Source organism: Ambystoma mexicanum, chromosome 3p (assembly GCF_040938575.1).
Source record: "Ambystoma mexicanum isolate Mex_15411 chromosome 3p, UKY_AmexF1_1, whole genome shotgun sequence".
Classification (NCBI taxonomy): domain Eukaryota; kingdom Metazoa; phylum Chordata; class Amphibia; order Caudata; family Ambystomatidae; genus Ambystoma; species Ambystoma mexicanum.
The window spans coordinates 840222289-840241983 of record NC_090925.1 but is presented as its reverse complement, the minus strand read 5'-3'; the positions used below and the strand labels follow the sequence as shown (position 1 = coordinate 840241983).

Here is a 19695-nt window from a genome sequence, read left to right as displayed (position 1 = left end):
CAAACCCACGTGATGCAGAGTAGCCCACGTGATGAAATGGAGGCGGAGCTTTGCTATGGTCCGTTTCTCGGGTCGGAACTAGACACTACCCTTTACCAAACGCTCATGTCATGATTCCAGGCAGCATCAGGTGAGTGCATGCGATCCAGCTCTTGTAGTGCATTTTATATGCATTTCTTTTGGCATCCATTAACTTAGACGTTCTCGCCCTTTTGTTATATTGTTAAGGGGAACCCCTTTGCAACCTCTGGGAATGCACGTTGAAGCTGTAATTCGTTGTATTGTACTTATCACATGGTGAAATTAAACATTGTAAGTAAGTGACTTTCTGAACATCTGGTTTTGAAATTACACAGGGGAGCCTGTTGTTGGTAGCGTAGACACAGTAGCTGCTCCGAAGATCATTTGCGGTATGGTTCAGGCTATGGAAGGCTCGCAGACGCAGTAACTGCTGTGCAGCAGTGGCGTCACCTGGAATCAGATTTAGGAGGGGCACAGAGGGGACCAGAGGCAAAAGTAAGGTGAAGGGCACAGACAAAAGTGTGGGGCGGGGGGGAGGGGGCGCCTATGAAAGTGAATGTGTGACGTCTCCTGCAGAGAGCTTTTGTCAAACACCCAAGTCTTATATCAGATTGAAGTTCCCTCCCCAAATAGTACATGGGCACCCCCTAATATGACATCCAGCACCTGACCATAGAACTCAGAGTCGTCAACATTTGGGCCATTCATGTTCACTAAGGTTGTGGTGATACCTGCCAATTCACCCCACAAAATAGCATATCTGCCTAGTGGGTCTATGCAGCGTTTAGTTTCTTGAAAAGGGATAAATCTGTGTATCAACGTCATAACCCCACGGGATTACGATGAATAATTCGTGTAGCCTCGCTGAGGCCCCCGGGCCGTTGCAAACCCTTCGTTAAGGACCCCCAGGGCATGTGCATTTTGTAGCATCACCACCCTTGGGGCTTGGTGGTTCATGTACGCCACCACCTTTCGTGACTTAATAGGGTGATTGAGCCCTCGGATATTCAATGACATGGATGCAATGCTATTATCTGTTATGTCTTAATAGTGACAAATTGTGGCCCAAGTATAGATGGACAAGATTGTAACGTAGTCGAGGAGCTGTCTGCACTGTTTTCCAACACTATGTTTAACAACATCAAAACAAAACTTGTGAAACACGTAAATCTATGCGTTACTTGTGTGTCATCAGCCCCAATCTTGACACTTTCCTCCCAACCACCCTCATCATCACCCCAACTCGACGATGGAACCCATAAAACAATAGTACACACTTGGATATCCCCTTGGGAGAACCGTGAGCAGTGAACGGTACTTTTCAGATAGCTGCCCTACAGCATCCCGCCCAAGTTCGCGGAATTCGTGTACCCATAGTTAATGATGGGGAATGACATGGCACCATATGTAAAAATCAGTCAGTGACCATGATATCAGGCTCGTTATTGCGCACGCTGGGACTGCCGCCACCACCTCAGTCTCTATTTGGGAGCAGTATGGGAATGGAGGATTCGATGTAGGCTGATGCTTCTGTCGGATTTTCAAAGAAATGCACCCTTCCACCATGCTGTAGGCGCAATTTTGCCGGGTATAGAAGCGCATATGGGACCTGCCTCGTGCACAGTAGCTTTTCAACTGAGTCGTACGACTTGCGCTTAGCCTGTACTTTGGTGTAGAAGTTAGGATATATGTGGATATCTGAGGATTCATACAGCAGAGCCCCTTTTTCTATGGCCATGTGCAGAATTAGGTCCCTGTCTTGGTAGTTTAGAAGCTTAGCAAGGGTGGTACAGGGAGGAGCCCCCAGATTGGGCACAGGAACCACAATGCGGTGCGCCCTCTCCACCAGAAAGTGTTGTGGGAATTCAGATGGATCGAACATTGTTCTCAACAGATTTTCAACAAACTGTTCCATCAGACCTTTACAGGCGGCTTCCAGAATCCCAATGATACAGATGTTATTTCGTTGCTAATGCAATTCTAGGTTGTCACTTTTATTGCAGATTTTGCTGATCTCCTGTTGCAAGTGCGCTATTTCACGGTGTATTTAGCAGCTTTATGTTCCGTCTCGCTAATCCTCGTCTCCGTGATACGGGCACCCTCCTTCTCCAGTTTGGACTTCAAAGATCCTATGGTCGAAACAATGTCAAGTTTCATGTTCACTGCATGAAGCCATTCTGCATGGCCGCAAGAAGGTGATATGATATGGTATTTATAATGCGCCCATACAAAAGTGTTTAAAGGGGGTAATCTCTGGTGGTGTTAGAAGCCAAAGTCTGTTCTTCCTTGGCTGGTGGCTTTGTAGGTCCCAGGGTTTTAGCAGGGGTCTTAGTATAGAACTACATTGGTCCTTGTTTCTTGGCTCCAGAGCCCTTTGTCATACTGCCTCCCCACAGAGTACTTGCAGGGCACACTATTTAAAAAAAAAAAATATGACGACAGGCCTCCAGTTATCCTACTGTAGGATTATAGCTCAGAGGGACAATGCACCAGTTATCGACTAATAGCAGACCAACCTAACTGCGTTTTTGACACCACAGTAGTGGAAAAGAGGTCAGATGGGCTCGGTCCATAAATCGCACTTGCCAGAGGCAGATGTTTCTCTAGGCTCAATAAGGTAACTAGACAGCACTGTATAAAGCATCTCTCGATCTCTCGGCCAGGCAAGCGTCCAGAATCTCAGCGTGATTCCTCGATCTTCATCTAGACCTCAGTCTAGTATTCTCGGTCCTGCACGGGCTCCCCATTAGGTGCCATTCCCCCACCCCGCAAACAGGGCCTACTCGCCAGCGCTTTCAGCTAGGACACCAGCTCATCACAGTAAGGATCAGCGCAAGGGCCGGGTCCGCAGTCACCCAAGAGCGCCCACTTTCCACAATCCTTATGTTTTAGTAACGGCACCCAGACCACCTCGGTACTCTTATTAGAAATGTCTGTCTGCCTGATCTCCGCCAACTCCAGAGGGTTATGCAAGGGTTACGATGTCGTTATGTCCCTTAGCCCAACTTTTGAAGAAGGTCTGGCATTTTGTACAAGGACTTTGTGGCACTCCAATGCCCGCACAATTTACAACTGCCCAGGAGGTTCACTAGTATCCCCCTATGCCCAGTGTCCTATGCGCGCCACATTCAGGGGTGCGATGAAAAGGACAATGGCTCACCGTGGCCCCATTCACCTCCACTCCGTGTCCCCGCCGCACAGTGTGGCAAGACAGCCGGTCTCCGCCACTGGTGGGGAGGCAGGGCCACCACCTCACTGCAAGTCCCGACCTCGAGACAGTGGCACTCACACCCAATGTCCAGGTAACAATGCAGTAGGAGCGACGATTCAGTGGCAGCTTCAATCTGTTCTGTATATAGCCTCACAGTGTCCGGTGCATCATGGGTGGTGGCATGTGCGTTTGCGAGTGGTAGGTATCAGTGAGTCTAGCAAGCAAGTATCTCACTGTGTGAAGTAGGATATGTTGCAAGAACTGCTGACGAGTATCACAACATTTGAAGTAGGGTTCATAGCGGGATTCAAGGACCAACTCGTTAATGCTTGTAAAGGTGGTGCCGTACCTCTCAGGCCAGCACCCAGAGTCCAATGCCCAAGCGCAATGCGTAATATTTACCGGTGGTTGTGCAGCCGACCGCAGCAGGCAGCAATATATATCCGAGGCACGGTCTGCTCAATTAACCGCACCTCCGATGCTCCAGCTGCCTTGCCAGAGTGTGATCAGGCTAGTCTGCGCGCCCCCTTCGCAACCACTCCCGGCACCTCTCCTCTATCCCCGGACACAACCAAGTGCCCAAGCGACTCAGTGGTTTGATGGTTGATTCCGGGTCGCTAGTAGCTTCTCAACAGCACCAGCCGAGCCCTCTGTGGCACTCCGCGCCTCGGCCATGCACCTTGCAGCAACATCCTGGCTGGTAACTCCGAGCTGGCGCCAAAGCGCTCCACGCTCCTCCTCTCTCGTCATCGAGCATGCATCCACGTCCGCATGCGTTCACCATACGCCACGGTCCAAGCTGGTACACGCAGGGTAATTAGGAGGTAGCTACTGATTTTCTGTTGCAGGGTACTCGCTGAGGGCCAGATTCCAGGCACCTCCCCCAACTTGGTCTGCCAAGCCGCTTCAGTCAGGATGCATGTAGAAGCCGTTGGGCCTCCAGTTCTACACACCACTAGTCATCGGCACAGTATCAGCTGCTCCTCGTTCCCCACTCGCACCATGGATCGATGCAAATTTAAGTCCACAGGTGCTCTGACTTATCCCCAGCCACAGCAATTAGCAGTTTGTTCAAACGTTGAGCACAGCAGGAGTTATTAAAACTTAGGATATCATGGGGCCAGAGCGCCAGAATCAGACGGCCATCTTGTTTGGCTGCTCAACAGCGACCCCTTGTTTCGATGTTTAAGATGGAGTTTGTATACGTGGTTCCCCAGGATCTTCGCTGGGTAGGGCAGGTTGGCTAGCGGTCTGTAGTTGCTTGGATCTTCTGCACTTTCTTTTTCTTTATCAGTGGTTTGATGTATGCTGATTTGAAGGAGGATGGTATTATTCCTATTTTGAGTGATAGATTCATTAGGATCCGGAAGCGTGTCGCTTGGTTCTTTGGTTGAGGATTTCTTTGAAGACGTCCAGGGGCAGCAGTCCCTTGGAGATCAGGCAAGGTTGATATCCTTTATCGGTGTGGCAAAAGTTTCCCCTGTGATTGGTTCTAGGCAGATGAGTTTTGCTTTAATCTGTGTTTCGTCTGGTGTCTGTGGTCCAATGTTTGTATTTTCCCGGGCTAGGTTGATGGTCTCCAGTATTGTGTCTATTTTTGCTCTCAGGTGGTTGTGACAAAATCACCAAAGTGTTTGTGTAGGCGTGATGGAATTTTTGCAGGAAGAGGTATTTTTTTATATGATGATTTTGAAGAGTTATTTCTGTGAATTGTTTACCGATTCTATACTTGTGGCGCAATATAGTATTTTTGAATTTTTTTTTGCTTTGAGGACTGTTGCTTTATACAGTTAGTTGTCTTTGGTATTTTATGTCTTGTCTGGGGTATTCTCTCCATTTTGCAGTTGTTTTGTGAGTTTCAGTTCTTCTATGAACCATTCTGCTGCCAGTTTCTTTGGTGTTGCTTTGAATGTTTTAGCTGTTGCTAATCGGTCGAGGGCCATGGTAATTAGTTGTTTAGTGTGTCTTCTGTTGTATCTATGTTTGTATCGGTGGGATCTCTTTCGATTGCCGTGGTGGGTTGATAATATTGCGGCCCTGTCTGCTAGTTTTGTTGCAAAGTTGGGGTTGTAAGAAGATGGTCTGTAGATCAGGAGGAATACTTTGTTGGATTGGTCGTTGAGTTCCATCTTGATTAGGAGGGATGCATTGTTTTCTGCCTTGGTTGTGATGATTTGAGATGCTCAGGCGTGTTTTGTGTATAATTGCAATTCCGCCTCCTTCGGTTTTCTCTGTTGGCGTGTATTAATTTATAATTGTCGGGTATTGCTTCATTCGCGATGGCTTTATAGTTGTCTGATTTCTGTAGGGAAGAGCATATCTGTGACTCCTTTGCTTAGGTCATTCATTTCTGTTGAGTGTTTTGCCATGGATCTAACGTTAAGGAGGCTGCAGTGTAGTTTGCTTGGTTTTCCTTTTGTGTTGTTGTTAGTATTGTTTGTTCTGACCGGTGTGGTGTTGGTTGGGTTTCCATTCCAGGTGAGTTTTTCGTGGTTGTCTTTTGGGTTGGGTGGTTCTTTGTTATTCAGTCTGTTTGTCGAGTAGAATGATCAGGTTTATGGCGGTGTTGGTTCATTCAGGGGGGTAAATAGGGCAGCTACCCCTCTGTGGTTCCAATCTTGGTGAAATAGGGGGTGTAGAGTGTGATGTATTCCAATTTGTTCCTTGTTCTGGTTGGGGGTCCATGGCGGAAACCAGGTTGGGATGGTTTTTTAGTTGTGTTCCGTTTGGTGACTTGGTTGGGTCTGTATTCGTGACGCTTGTTGGCCGTTGGTTTGTTGTTGCAGTGCTGTTTTTGTTTACCACATTGTCGTAGGTGGACAGGTAGCGAGCATTGCAGTCTTTCTTTGCTCTGTTATTTGTATGTCTCGTTGGGCCATCTCAAGATGTTTGTCCAGTTTTCTTGGGGTTGTGGGATCATGCTGGTTGGTGCCTTTCCGTGTGGTTTGGGACTTTTATTATTTCTGTTGTCTTTTCTGGCTTCTTTGTCTTTCTTGTGGTGAGGCATGATGTGTGGGTTGTGTTCCTTAGTGAGTGTCCTCTTTCGATTGGTGCTTTTCCTAGTCTTTTGGGTTTAGTCTTTGCCGTTTGTGGTTTTTTGTTGCTTGTATTTGGTAGGGTGTGGGTAGTTGAGACTTCGGTTGATGGGACTTTGTGGCTCCATTTGTTTATTGCTTCTTTCTTTTTTGGATCCTATGTTTTCTTTTAATCCTGGAGGTGCTTTTGGTTACGGTTGTTTATTGGATTTTGCGCAAAGCAAACATTAATACTTTGTGAAGGAGTACATGTGAATACTGGTATATATTGGTGCAGTCCTGTTGGGGAGAATTCTCATTTCTGTGCTAATTCCCTTCAACCTTAGAGACCCCCAGCTCTTTTGCTGGACTCTAGGACTTTTTAATTTTAACCCTGGAGTGAATGAGACCCTTTTCCCACTCCCTCATGTGTTTTGACCTGAATTGTCTTATGTGTTATCACTGTTTTGGGAGTCTGACAAACGCCATGTGCATCTACTTTTTGTATGGTGACACACAGCACCTTCAGTGCAGTGTCACTGAGAAATCGTTTAGATTTTTCATACGGTTTAAAATATCTTTTCTTGTGTGAACTACTGTTCCCAAGAATAGTATAAGTGAAATTGACTTTACTTACCTTTTCTGTTTGTGGGCCCAGCACACACCATTGTATGTGGAGTGCTGGGGGTTACCTAGTAGCCCCTTATCACACATTCTCATATAACATTTTTGTGGCCCTCACAACTTTAAATGGCTGGTGGCAGTGGTTTAATTTTTCCTACCATTGTGCTTTTCTACCACAGGCTAAACCCTCAAACTGCAGTATAGTACCCATGGGTCACCATTTTATCAAAATGTCCCCGTCTTCTTTTTTTTGCCATTTTCTGTTTGTGAGGTCTTTCTTGGCTTGTACTCTGTGCGTCAAAACAGATTGGAGCCCCTTGCTTGTCTTGCCTTTGGCGGGATTCAGCCCTGAAGCCCTCCTCTGACTCTAGTGTGTCTGGAAGGACAGGATGTGAGGGAGGGTCCCGAAACTCCCCTGTCCTTTGTCTCTAGGAATGCCTGAATGCAACCAGTCCCGATTGACTGGCTGCCCTTTCAGGACAGCCACCCTGATGTGTGATTGACAGCCTAGGCTGTGCATGAATGGGAGAAACCTGCTTAAAAGGCGAGGGTTTTGGGACTAGAGGCAGAGTCGACCACTGGGAGAAACGCCCGTTGGAGAAACCGTGAACGAAGATTGCTGCATCCTCCTGGACCTTTGAATTGCCCAGTGAAGCCCTGCTGCTGTGCTGAAACTCCTTTTTCAAATGGACGACTTCTCCCCTTGGGTTAGTGGGACCAACTAACCCAGAGACCAACTCCACCGGACCATCTTCCCTTTCTGGCTGTACTTCATTGCTGCAAAAACCGAGTGCCAGGGCTCGAGTAATCCCTTAGTCGAGTGAAATGTCTGAAATCCGGCTAGAAGCTCCAGGAGTCTCCTAAGGACCCTCCAGAAGCAGGACGACCAGAGCACAGGCCCCTCACCAGAGTGCAGGACCAAAGGAGTGAAGGAAGCCCAACCGGTATCTGAGATCCACGATGGTTCTGTTTACTAAGCGTTGAAACTGTGAACTGCCGCTGAACCGAAAAGAGCCCGTAGCTGCCGACGACCTCCCAAGTACCGACGCAAGAGCCCTACAGATGTTCTCCCTCTTGTCCCCATGACTGAGGCTAAGGAACACTGGGTCTGCATCGCTGTAGCAGTACAGAAGCCAGCTGGACCACTCTTCTTCAAACCAGAGGTACTGTTTAGACTTGGGGTACTTACCTCGCTGTCTTGTAGCCGTGCTTTTCACAGTTGAGAATTGCAGTGGCCTACTTTATAGTTGATTCCAATTCTGTTTTCACAGGCTTAACAGCTTGTGACCCTACAAGTGATTTTCTAACAAACTCTCTAACTTTGTGCAAGACTTTTGATTTTGAGTGCCTCAGCTCCATAAACTGTTTCAAAATGACTTTGGCTGTCCTGGCTCACTGCAGACTCTTCTAGCCCATTGACTTTGATATTGTTTGTCCCTCAGAGGTGGTAACTTGTTTGAGACTGTTACTGCTGGAAAGGCTTGTCTAGATTTCATTGGAAGATTTAGTTGTCCTCACATATACTGAGAACCTATTTAACCTTTTTCCTTCCTTAAACCTTTCCTTTCTGCAACCTTAGAATCTGCAAATTATAACTAGTGTGATATATAAATGCCATTACTGTCCTTGTGACTGAAGTCACCCCAGCGTGTAGGAATTGTGTAAGAAGCATATCCAAAGATTATCGACTAACTTTCTCTGATTCTGAAAAGTAATGTTAAAGTATATTTACATTGTTACATGAATTACCTTTCTACAGAAGGCTTATTTAAAAATGTATGTTAATTAAATAAATAACTATTTTATAACTGAAACATTGAGTCTGAGTGTTACTTGGCTACTTGTATTTTCGGATTTCATTTGTACAGCTCACATTTATCCCTCTTGAGATAGGCCTGGCTGCTCAGTCACACTACCAACCTGTGTAGTACAGTCCTATACCAAAAGGTGGGTTACCTAATACCGAGCAGATGTTGTGTAGTCTCACACAGTGGGACTACACCAATTCTTACCTAACAAGTCAGCATGGAAATTTATTGATTGTGACGGGGCGGGGTTCCTGCTTTTGACTGGGATGGCAAAGGATTGTTACCCAGGGGGTGCATGCTATGTTTAGGCCCCTTTCTTCCACTTGGCCCAACATAGTATCAAGCTTTACCCATGCCACAGTGGGGGAGGCAGGTGGGTCATTCAGCATAAGTACAACTAAACAAAAGTGGAATGACAATCTGTATTGGTCCACCTCATTCTACAAACTCTGATGTTCTGAAGTAATCGGTAAGTCATCGCCAAGAACGAACATGTTTCATGGCATTGCTCTTGAAGTGATCAGCAAGTCATCCTTAAAGCATCCGGAACAAAGTTTTCTAAAATAGGGATGATGTTAGCATTTTTATTAAGTTATCCTAAGCTCGTCCCGAAATCATCACCCACCATTCTGAGATATTTGCTGATGACTTTAACAGCGTGATGACGTCTGATTATGTGGGAATGACTTCTAGTGTAGTTCAATGATCATCAGATGACCCCAGGATGGTCTCTAAAGTCATCCTTTTAGAGCATGGTTGTCTGAGGGCGAGACAGTACTTGTGGGGATATTTAATGGTAGAGGGATCTATAATAACCTAAACAGTTGCTGATTCTGGCAGGGACAATGACAACGGCAGCAAGCAGGGAAGCAGAGGCAGCCCCGGAGTCAGCAGCACACAGCAGGTCAGTGACGCCCCCTTGTGACCCTTATCCCTCAATTCATGGTTTATTTCTGTTATACAGTAATGATGTAAAAGTAATGTTGGTGGTTATGTTAATAGCACGGTTCTTCCCCTGAATTTGCAAGATGTTTTTCAGTGTTGATAGATGCTTATGTTTACGTTGTAGTTTGCTGTTTGTCTACCTTGCTTCCGCCCATGTGCACTATTCATGCTACTGTTTTGGGGGCGTTATAAGGAGTGTCGGAGAGCTGGTGACACGGACCAAGACTGGCAGTGGGGTTCATCTCTGCATGTCTGTTTACACGACAGGCACCAGGCGTTGATGGGAACATTACGGTGGCTAATGTGTTTTGCTATGTTAGACATTTCCCCGACAGCTAATGTTTTAAGTAGCAGTCTTTACAATCCCTCTTCCCACCAGGAACAACATTATCGTATTAGGCAGCCGTTGTTGGTTCTGTGTCTGGAAATTGCTGAGTCACACATGTGTAACCTGACTGGCTGTGCTTTGAGATCTGTCTACCCGGAGTTGGGTCTAAAGCCTCAACCGCTGCAAACCTTTAAGTACAATTCTTAGCCATATAGCATTGTCCTCTGTTTGGCAAGACACGGTAGGTAAAGGCTGTGGTGAGATGTCAACTACAAAGACGAGTGGAGGGGGCAGAAGTATACACTGCTCAGAGGCAGAGCACTCGTATAGGGCAAAGATTGCTAGTACCTATCATATTTGGCAGTTTTATCTATGGGGTGCTGTGATTCGCTATGCCAGTGACTTTGGTTGCTGTCATTGCTGTCATGAGGACCGCAACTGACGTGGGCTTGGCCAACTAATGGTGGAGTGAACATACACGTGACTATCCTTGAGAAACTGATTACAGTTGGGGGCTCTGGAATACTTTGCAATCAGTATTGGATGTGCTACTCTGCATGCTTATTTGGTAAACGTGGGATGATAAAAAAAAAAGTACATTCCATTTTATGCAGACTGAAATTTGGTCATTTGTTGCAAGAAAATTGTGATGGGTCATAAAGTTGCAAGAAAACGGTGACTTGGATAAACGTAAAATTCTCTGCATTTCATACATATACAATATTTATTTATTTACATTTTTAAAGCACTCACACAGCCTGGGGGCATCGAGGCGCTGTTATAGTTGCGTATTTATAACACGCTTAATACCCGGAGGTTTCTAAGCGCAGAGTCGGGATCGAACCTGTGTTGCGTCGTGTCGTCTTCTTTCCAAGGCAAACACGTTTCCGCTGAGCTATCCTCCCCGGACAAAAGGCAGTGCAACAATGGAAAACGTAGGATATTAGAAATGGACCCACATATATAACAATAATTAATTGTGTACAAGCGCGTTGGAAATAAAATATCAATCAATTCTACTTAGTGTCTGAAAGCGCTTTGAGAGAGCTTCCCTTATTTTTTATGTTACGTGGACATTGCAGTTGAAAACAGACGCTTCAGTTGAAATAACCTTTTCACACTTGCATATACAACCAAACACCACATCACAATAATATATAATATCAATGATTCCTGCACATTTACAGTTACCATACACAGCTGTAAATTTAATGCATCCTCCTGGCCTTGATTATTCACCATGTGCAAATACTGCATACTTATCAAGTTCTTTTTCAATATCACTCCGCAGTCTTAATAGTGGCTAACGAAAGGGCAAAGCTGGAGCCGTAAGCATCTTACCCAGACGTTTATTGAACCAATTTCATGAATTTCATCAACAAAAGTGCCAAAGTGATGCTCGTATTTATCCCATGCTTCCTTACATTACGTCATAACATGTCTGAGAGTTTCAAATCCATCTCGTTGTTTATATAATCTACAGAATCTTGCCTCCAGTGGTGTCTTGTACCATGCACCACACATACTGCCCTAATTCTCAGCAATCCTATTCCGTTTGACAATATTGATATTTTTCAGACAGCCTTTTCGTATGGCATCATTGACGCTGCATAATACAGTGGCGGTCTTGTTGCATCTGGTGCCACGTATGGCACTACTTAAGATTGCCACACAAAGCAAATGACACCCCTGTGGTTGCAGGTGACATTGTTGATCGCACAAGTAACCACATTACTCCAAAAAAGCTCAAAGAAAACATTTGTGACAGCAATTGTACAGGACACAATATTGTTCGTGCACAGTGGTGTATTGAACATGTCCATAGCGCCTTGTTTTTGTCAGCATCCAGATCCCTTTTGTGAAATGAAGCTTGTGCATTACAATGGGTGCTCATTCACAGTAGCTGTTTTTATTTTTTATGTTGCCCTTGTCTTATGTTTTTTTTTTGTGTGTTTTAGATGAGATTTGTCTGCTGATTGATATCATCATGAAAGTTGAAGTCTTCTTGATTTGGTGGTATCTTGCATATCCCTTGCTACTTTCAGTTGGAACTCCCACTCTAAATTGATGTGTTGTGGGCTGTATGTGTTATATTGGGGTTTAATTTGTAATCCAATTGCATTGAGGCAGTTTCAGCGTGTAGGAAAAGTCTTATTTCCGTTGTTTTTCCTGTCAAGGGTGAGTACATTTCTCTCCCAAAGCTTCTACTAAGTCAATATAGATTGCTTTGTGCACATTGACATTTACTACAATCCACGTACAGTTTCTCTGTGATCAGGCCCTTTTCAAATTCTCTTGATGTTTCAATGATTGGACTTTGCTTATACTAATGATTTAGTCTAATTTGGAAGAACTTTTAAAAGTGATGTTTTGTAACAAGGAGTCATCCCTGGGTTTATCCAATGTTTTCTCAGCAGTTTTCACATGCCACAAAACCTACAGTGTGGATATTCATTTTCCAGTTTCCCACTTTTCTCACAATTTTCAGATTGGATCGCTCGAGATACTTTCCTAAAGGTCTAGTTTTTCCTTCCAATTCTTCTTCATTTTACTGTTTCAACATAGCCTTAAACCCATCTCAAGTTTGCCCTTCTTCTGAAAAGCAAGCTTGCAGGTTGCCCAAAGCAATATAAGGAAAGATAGGTAAATAACTAAAGCAGTTAGTTTTTGGCTGGTATGTCTCGGGGCTGAGTCAGGGAATGCTTTGTCCTAGGCAGAGAACATTTTAAAGTCTGAAGATTGTTTGTTTGATTTTGAGCCAATGCAACACCTTCAAGTGTTGTTCTAATACGACCCTAACAGACTTTGGTTGAAATGTTTTTTTTTTTTTTGGGGCAGATGTGAAGAAGGGATGCTCTTGTGCTTTTTCTCCTTTCTGTTTCAGTATGACTGTGAGGTAGCTTTCACCCCTGAAATGTCTTTGGGGTTTTGTATATCACCCCAGAGTCGCTATTGCTAACTCCCCCCAAACCCCCACCAACAAAAGATCCTTCTCACCCTTGAAACCATGCTACTACATGATTTTGAAAAAGGCCATTCCATTGTCGTGCTCTGAAGCAGAGCATAGTGGTCCCCTCCATACAGTTGAAATGTTGGTCTCTGAGAATGTGGGCCAATGAGCCTTCTGTGGTGCCATCTGGCTTATAAAATAATGTATATCTTATTTAGCGCTACACACCTATAGGTCTCAGAGTGCTGAAATAATAAAAGAAATTATTATCCCACAGAGTGGTACTCAATTTATTGATATTAGAAGAATGAAAGCCTGAATTGACCCAGCCAGGATTCAAACCCGCCACAGTAAGCTCTGCACAGATATCTGGGGCGAGCGCTTACCTCACTGTCCTGTCTGACCAGCAAGATTTGAGTTTGTTGCCACCATGGAAATTATGTTTAGGTAAATATCATTATTTACTATAGCAGTGTCATTGTTACAGCCCTGTCATATTCAGATAGTTTGCCCAGCTGACAAATGTATTAATGAGCAAAATAATTGAACCGTGTTTGTGTCCTGGATAACCTTGTCATATTCTGTTCCTTTGTACAGTTATTAGGAGCATAATGGGCAAATAAGTGGCATGCATATCCACCTTTCCTTTATTACACAATTTGCATGCACTGTTTTTTGTACACGCAAGGTTTGTGTTTGATGCCAGCATGCTTTGTATTTATCAGAAACATTAATTTTAGTGTTGCCTATATTTATTACATTGTGTCCTAGTGGAAACATTGTTTTGATACTCTGCACATGGATAATGGACAGATAAAATGCATGCCATATTTTTCATAATTCATTTGCCCTATATTCAAATCCAATTAAGTTACTGTTAAGCTTAAGTGGTCATCAAACACTCAGTTTTGACCAATGTTTGCCACTAAATCTTGTGTAAAATCCCTTTTGGGCAGAGGAAAGAGGCTCCAAATCCTTTGGGAAAGTATTATTTGTATTTCTAACCACTTTTTCATCAATGTAAAAGGCCTCAGGTGCTTTAAAATACTCTTATTTGCCATTAAATGGCGAGGTAGCCTTCAAAGCCCCAGTGGAGGTAGCCTTCAAAGCCCCAGTGATCTTTAAAGCCTACCATGTAATGACCAGTATGATATTTAATAAATCGCTTTTACCAATTAAGTTAGAAACATTTAAAAACATGCATCATATTTCATAAAATCCATAGAACAAGCCTAAAACAAGGGAGGTAAGGGAGTAGTTGCTCAGACGCTGACTCGTTGTCACGCTATAGCACTATATCAAAATATTGAAATTGTAAACTGGAAACGTACCATTGTTATCTGTGTACTTTTGATCCTTCTTGTGATTGCACAAGTTGTAATACTGCAACCATGACCTAGACTTAACATTCATACTCTGCAATTGGTTGCTTTACTTATTCTAAGTCTGTACTAGCTATGTTTATTTACTGCAACATATTTGCCTATTACATGTGTCATTCTGCGTACACGGGTGTTGGAGGATCTTTTCAACTCCAACAGACCACATAACTAGCACTGTTACCTGCTATTCTGTAACTATACTCTCCTTGGAAGAACTGCTACATTCCTTCTTGCTGGCAAGCCGTGACTTTCAGGCTGCCCGCACGACTGAAAGTAGGCAGTCTTTTTTGGGAACTACAGTTCCCAGCAGCACCGGCGTCGCTTATCGCGAAACGTCAGGTGCTTCAGCGATTAGCCGGTCTGCTCCGGTCCACGCCAGACATCGGCACGAAACTCTGCTCAACATTGACCTTTAGTCTTCTAAACCCACCGGAACGCGGATTAAGGGATTAAGGTATGGGCTTCAGACCTGCCAGCTCCACACCCAGGCAAAACGACTATCTCTGATCTCCTTAGTCAAGAAATTCATAGAAACTAAATATGACCTACTCCAGTCCACCATTACAACCAACCCTTTGGACACCACACCAGACGTCCGCCCCATTTCTATCATTCCGGAGGCTGAAAACACCATATACCCAAAGAGACCATCACTAATTCTGAACAACCCGCAACCACACCACTTCAACCTGCGCCTACCAAACGAGGCCACGTTCAAATGGTGGACACTGCAACCAAATCCCTTGACATCAAGATAGGACTCCTTAACACAAGATCCATGAACAATCATGCTGAAGACATTCACGATTATGTCACCCATGACAAATTGGACATAATGTGTCTCACGGAAACATGGTTACAGGAACCTACAGGTCCACCCATTGGCGCTGCATTCCCAGAAGGATACAATATCTATTTTAAAAATAGGGAGGTTGGCAAGGGGGAGCAGTGGCCATAATAGCCAAACGGGACCTGAAACTCTTTCCCTCACCTATACACTGTAATGGGTGCAAACTAATCATGCTAGAAATGACACCCACAAACAGTAGTATCAACCTTCTAGCCATCTACAGGCCACCATCATTAATATCTGACTTCAATGATGAGCTAGTCCACCTCCTAAACACCCTAAAGGGAAAATATTACTAGGGGACCTCAATAGATGGAAAGTGAATCCCCACGACAAGGATGCCTTGTCCCTCGAGAAAGATCTTAACTCAACAGACTTCCAGGTAATAAACACAGAGCCCACCTCCAATAAAGGGAACCATCTAGACTGGGCTATCACCAACAACGTGAACACCACAATTCTTGGTACCTACCCCTGCATTTGGTCCGACCATAACAAGATTGAGCTAAGACTTACACCAAATGAAAATGTCAAGAAATCGAACCACTCCCAAATACAACACAAAGTAGAAATCTCAGAAAGATTACACCAGCTATTCTCACACAAGGTATAACTTGCATCATGAATACTTTGATGGAAGAAGACTCGATGAGAAATGAATAACCAATTTCAATAATCATTTTACAAAAATCCTTGACCAACATTCCCCTCTTAAACAGAAGCTAGCAAGACCAAATAAAAACCACCAATGCTGGTTTAATGCAGAAACCTGTAGACTTAAAAGAAAAGAGGAAGGCAGAAAGGAAATGGCAAAAAGACCCCTCCATTAGTAATAAGGAAAATTGGAAAAAGTTAGACCACACTTAAAAAGACTATTACAATGAACAGATGACCTCTGCCTCCAACTCCACAGGTAAACTGTTCCAAATCTTAAAATTGGTTGAAAAGCCTGCAACTCTATTCCCACCCCATGCCCCCCCCCCTATTCCAACACTCACAAGGAGATTGTGAGACTGTCCAAACAGTCAAACAGTTTTCTCCAATCTGAAAGCCAGGGAAAATATCAAATTGTGTACTTGTCAACTCACCACCTCTTCAATCTGTTTCTGTAACAGCACCGGAGCATTCAGAGACAGCACAATTTCATTGTTTCCCGTTCTCTGTGGATGAGATGACAATCTTATCAACTACTAAATGTACTTCTTGTTCAGAAAATATTTTACCCCCAAAGTTGATTCTTGATAACACTGAGTTGTTTGCTCCTTTACTCTGTGTATCTGGCCAACTCCTCATTTAGAGACCACAAGGTGCCCACTTCCATCAAAACCGTAATTGTGACACCACTAGTTAAAAAAACCCGGCCTTGATCATTGAGATCCAGTTAACTTTCGCCCCATCACGAACTGCAAGTTTTTACTAATGATCATGGATAAGGTTGCCACAAGCCAACTGCAAAAATACATTAATCTAAATAACTTGCTCCACACCCAACAATCCGGCTTCAGAGAAGCCCACGGAACGGAATCAGCTTTATTAGATCTACAGACCAAAATGTTGGAGATAATGGACAGGGGTAAATCTGGACTGCTGATCCTATTGGACCTCTCGGCAGCTTTTGATTTGCTCGATTACCAGAAGCTCTGAAAGGCCCTGGATAAGGCAGGCAACTGCTCCTGGGAAACCACCAAGTGGATCTCCTCGTTTCTTGGAAATAGGAGTTCCAAGATTAAATGGGGCGCCCACTCATCGGCCCCCCCAACCGGTAGACTGTGGAGTGCCTCAGGGAACTAGCTTTTCGTCCCTCTTATTTAACACCCATATGCATGTCTCTGCACTCTCCTCACCAACTTGTGAATATTCTTTACTAACTTTGCAGATGATACACAGCTGGTCATAGAATTGACTGGCTGTCGCACTGTTGACAGCGACAAGCTTAATTCCATCTACAACTCCATTGAGGCATGGATGAAGACCAACTGGATGTGCCTCAATGGAGGGAAAACCGACCTTATGGTCTTTGGTTCCCCCCCAAGCCAGAGCCAAACGTGACCTAGCCTATGCAGCATTTAAAATCAAAAGCACAACGGTTAAGGTCTCAGACAAAGTAAAGACCCTTGGCGTATACTTACAGGCTTCTCTGGGAGCAGATGCGCATGTTGCACATCTTTAACAAACATGACAGTACCACCAAAAACTGCTGAGACAAATCAGACCCCACTTAAGTCAGCAAAATAGCTCTACCATCGCTAGAGCTATCATTCTATCTAGGCTTGACTATGGGAGTTCTTTTATGATAGGGGCCAGCAACACGTGCATCAAACAATGCCAAATTGTTCAAAGCAATGCTATAAGGACAATCTCTGGCAAATCAAAAAGGGACTGTATCACCAACTAGAGAAAAGCCCTTCATTGGCTATCAAACGAAGATCGAATTACCTTTAAATCAATGTCCCTGGTTCACCAATGTATATACGGAGCTGACCCCGAATACCTGAAAAAACAAATCAGCCCATACGTGCCTGGTCGGACCTTAAGGTCCGAAAACAAAGGGCTTATCAAAACAGGACACACAGAAAAAGCAAACAGACTAGGACAGGCGTTCCCTGCCAAAGCTACTGCAAGATGGAATGAACTTCCGCTCCACCTTAGACTGGAACCAAACTACCTCAAGTTGGAAAAGAACTTGAAAACAGTACTTTTTAGTTAAGTCAGCAACTACTTGACCCGCACCCATCTCGGACTGATAGCACACCTATGTCCCGTTATCTTTTTGTTGTCCTGGTCTCTCTGTTCAGCGCCCTGATGCTCTATAAACATATAAATATTTATTTTTAAAAAATTAACATATTCAAACAACCTACATATAAAACCATGATCATTACAATTAATTATTTAATTCATGGAGGAGTCGGTACATTTAAACTTATCATTACCATCATCCTCCTGCATTCTGGGGATCTTATTTCATAAGCCGCTACCAGGTGTACCTGCAGGGAGTTGAAAAACAAAAGGGGGTAGTAGCTTGACAATTGTTTAGAGGGTATTATACCCAAGCGATATACTGTTAAACAAAAAAGATAGGCCAGTCAGACCAAAACAATAGGCTTACTGAAGTGAAAGCATTGCTCGGAAACAGTCATGAGTTATAAGAGATAAAAAAGGCTGGTTCCATCCTGTTATGGATCGAGGGAAAAGATTACCCAATAGATCATCAAAGGATCTTTGGTTTTACCTGGGCATGTTCCGACTAAGAAGAAAGAAGGACGGGGCAGAGAAAGTTCCCTGCCTGTCATCCATGGTATTCCTAGTATGTGCTGATGTGCCACCTGTATTTCAGAGGATAGAATAAGTATGGTAAAGATATTTTGTTAATTACTTCTTCGGAAAGCCCCGGTATTACAATTCTCACAGTGGATCGTGGTGAGAACAGGATGACCAGCTCATGAAGCCTCACTTCATTGAAATATAAAAATGGGAGATGGAAGTACCCAATCAGTATATTGGCCAAAAAAAACTTTATTAGCCCATACTGAATGGTTACTAACTCCAATCAAAAAATATAATTAAAAAGAAGTTTGAGGTACTATGAAGACTGAACCAGAGGGGTAGACGTTATGGTTACAAAGTCTCCCTGCGGCTCTGGCGTGGTATGTGGCAGGAAGCCTCCTACCATCTCCATGTTTGTGTCAACCGGTTTCGTTGGTCTATACAATGAATGCAACCTTCTTCAGGACTTTCTTCTTTATATGGTGCAAGGCTTATCTGCATACAGTGAGTGGCTTATGCTTAATTGGCCACTGCTATTATGTTTCCAAACACAAGTGTGTTTTAGAACAGTCTCACCTCCAATTACTTAGAGAGACATTAATTCGGACCAGGTCACGGGTGTACCTAGGGCCCAATAGGTTAATGTGAGTAACCATGTAGATAGAAGAGGGTGGTCATAATGTTATTTCTGTGGTATGGACAGGTCCCAGATGTATGCCATATCTCCATTTGTGGATTGTTTCAGCCATCTTAAACCCATTCATTTGAGTTTGTCATTGTATATGAGGTCATAATCCTAAGGGCAGGCTTCATATTGGGGGGGTATATTGGTGTGTAAAGAATCTATGTCCATGGAGCCCAAAATCTGGTGGTATTTGTCAAACGGTTGACGTCCTACTAAATTAAAAACATTGCAAGTGTCTTTTAAATAGGTAGGAGTTTTAGTGGCCAAAGGTTGAATTAAAAAAAAGTCCAGATATTGTGCCGGTGGTTCCACAGTAGAGCCACAACCAGATACTGTAGGTTGTACAGGTGGATTCAAACTGTTGTTGTATTTTCGGCAATCTGTAGACTAGTTTTGTCTTAATATGACAGGTATTATCAAATTCGGGTTTTATTGATTTATTTTACTTTATATGATCCCTTTAACCAGTGCTTGGTTTGTTCTCTAATTCAGCGAGTGAGATTGCTCTAAGTGTCACATAATGCTCGGTTGTCTCTCTAATAGTATCAACACTTCTGCATTGTATCTGGTAATATCCAAAATCGCAATCCCTCCCCCTTTATTGGCACGA

General features: G+C 43.9%; 1 protein-coding gene across 7 annotated transcripts in view; it reads left to right on the top strand.

The window, feature by feature from the left end:
- Positions 1-31: 31 nt before the first annotated feature.
- The window catches only part of FBXL19 (F-box and leucine rich repeat protein 19), a 664561-nt gene continuing 644897 nt past the window's right edge, over positions 32-19695 (top strand). For 5 of the 7 annotated variants that reach the window (XM_069651940.1, XM_069651939.1, XM_069651938.1 and 2 more), the window contains exons 1-2: positions 32-130; positions 9519-9582. The gene's annotated coding sequence lies outside the window, so the exon portion shown is untranslated. The remainder of the gene's footprint in view (positions 131-9518; positions 9583-19695) is intronic. The other 2 variants (XM_069651935.1, XM_069651934.1) reach the window with 1 other exon arrangement.